Source organism: Myotis davidii, unplaced genomic scaffold (genome assembly GCF_000327345.1).
Source record: "Myotis davidii unplaced genomic scaffold, ASM32734v1 scaffold3085, whole genome shotgun sequence".
NCBI classification, from domain to species: Eukaryota; Metazoa; Chordata; class Mammalia; order Chiroptera; family Vespertilionidae; genus Myotis; species Myotis davidii.
In genome coordinates, this window is record NW_006296450.1 from 29599 (window position 1) to 32355 (window position 2757).

Below are 2757 nucleotides of genomic sequence, written 5' to 3' on the forward strand. Positions count from 1 at the left end.
TGGCTGAATTTCATTGATACAGTGCTCAATTTCCACCATCAAGGCATGGGTGGTCGTGGGCTTGTTGGAATAAAACCTTAGAATTCAAAAACCCCAAAGAAAAAAGTCCAACATCGTTAAATCACATGATCTGGGTGGCCAATTCTGATCACCAAAACGGGAAATTACACAACCAGGAAATGACTCATGCAGTAATTGAATTGTTTCTCGGGCGTATGTGGCAGCAAAGCCGTGGAGGCCATTTAACAGATATGCTATTTCATACATAACTCTATACTGTATACTCTATGAATCAATAAAAAAATTTACAATTTTTAATCATAAACCTGTGTTTTCTATCAAAATTACTTTTTGCATGAATTTTGGGACACTGTTTAATTATATGTGTGTTTATTGATGGTCTTAGGCGACCGCTGTGAAAGGGTCGTTCGATCCCCAAATGTGTCACGACCCACAGGTTGAGAACTGCTGCTCTAGTGCATCAGAGAAAGGACTCTCAATCCCAGGTTCCAGCTCACTCATCAGCTAAAGCTGCCAATGCCTTAGGGCAGTGGTTCTCAACCTGTGGGTCGCCACCCCTTTGGCGGTTTGAACGACCCTTTCACAGGGGTCGTTTAAGACCATCCTGCATATCAGATGTTTACATTACAATTCATAGCTATCAACATTACAGTTATGAAATAGCAACGAAAATAATTTTATGTTGGGTCACAACATGAGGAACTGTATGCAAAGGGCCAGAAGGTTGAGAACCACTGCCTTAGGGCCTTTGTGATGGTCTGTGTGCTGTGTTGTCAGGGATGAATGTGCAGCGCTGGCCCACATCTTCCACCTTCTTCTACCTGTTCTCCCAGGTCACCCTGCTGCTGTCATCTAGCTATTCACCATCCCTTTAGCTGCGTCTTGAGGATAGTTAACAAGTGCTGGTTCTAGAAAATATAATGAATCCACCTCATTCCTGTTCACACCTCTATGGATATGTGATGAAATATCCTATCTAATAAAGGACAAAACGGGTAATTGATGGTACCTTTGCTACTCTTCCCATTGGCTAATCAAGGATATATGCAAATTAACTGCCAACAAAGATGGCGGTTAATTTGCATACATAGGCTCCAAGCAGTGGAGCGAAGCCAAATTGCCCCAAAGCCGACCAAGCAGCAGGGCCTCCCGGCCCCAGGATCAGGAGAGCCGTGAGGCCTGATAGCTGGGGTGGGGTTCTGGCCGGAGCCCGGCCAGAGCAAAGACCTTGGTCCATGGTGCTAGTGGAAAACTGGTGCCACCAGCCAAGGAAAGGGAAGGCCTATTGCATGAAATTCTTCATACAACAGGCCTCTAGTCTATATAATAAAGATATAATATTCTAATTTGTCCATTACGGCGTCCCAGTCACAACTAGTCTGTGGGCAGGGCCAGGGGTGGGGACTTCTGCCCCTAGCACTAACATCAAGTTGCCTGGGTGCATCCCCATTCAGCACTGGTATGATGGGGGGGGTTGTTGAGGGTGGAGTGGGAGGCCTGGGCTTGACCGGGGACCTCAGGCCACGTCCCCCACTCTGACGTTGGACCAGGAGACCTCACACTGCGCCCCCCACCCCAGCACTGCGCCGGGGGAACTCAGGCCGTACCCCCAGCCCACAGGGCTTGATGGGAAACGTCTGGCCATGCTCCCCGCCCCGGGTCCAGGCTGGGAGACCTCAGACTGGGCCCCCTGCCCTAGTGCCAGGTTGTGAGACCTCAGACTGCCCCTCCCCCCCAGCACTGGTCCAGGGACCTCAGGCCATGCCCCCCACCCAGCGAGGCTTGAGGGGAACTTCAGGCTCTGCCCCGTGCCTGGTGCAGCTTGAAGGGGAACCTCTGGCCGCATGCCCAGACCCGGCACTGGGCTGGGAGGCCTGAGGCTGTACCCCCACCTGGAGGGGCTTCTCAGGGGTGTGGCTGCCCGGGTCTAGGTCTCACCCAGTGGGGATGTGGCCTTCTGGGTCTGCATCTCCTGTGTTTTTGAAGTGTATGAGGGTGGTGGACAGGGACTTGACTATAGGTCCCATGGCACACCCCAGATTCGGACAGGAGGGAAATTTTATATACATTTTACTAATTTCTTTCATCTCTGACACTTCTATTATAGAGAAAGGGCAAATAGCAATATTAAAATATTTCTTCTCATTCTCTTTTAATGTGCATGAATTTCATGCACCAGGCCACTAGTGTTATAACTGGTGACCAAGAGGTCAGAGCACCAGAATAACCTATACCTCTGGGGGAGGAGGTGTCTTCCGGTTCTCAGGGACTGAGTGTATTGGGAAACAAGGAAGAGAAGACCTCTTCACCTGGTTGAACCACACTGCTGCTTGAGGAAGTATTGGCTTCCCCAGGGATTCCAGCTTCAGCCCAGCTTTTCTTTCCTATGGCCCTTCTTATTTGTATATAAATACTTGACTAGTTACACTATAATTCCTTACCTCAAGGCTAGAGTTACCTATGAATTGACACATTCAAATGCATGCTTAATTAACTATACTGATAAAAGCCTTTGTCAGGAGTGGGCAGCGTTTTTGTGAGTGCTTGCCAAAACCAGCAAAATCTCTGACTCAAAATTCTTCTGTGTGGCATCCCTAATTTTTTGAGAACATGTTACGCCTACTTGACATCTCTTAAGGTGTACGTATGTGAAGATCCTTGAAGAAATAAAATTCATTCAAGTGACAAAAACACAGTATATGATGATGAAAAATACATTTATTTGTATACATGTAC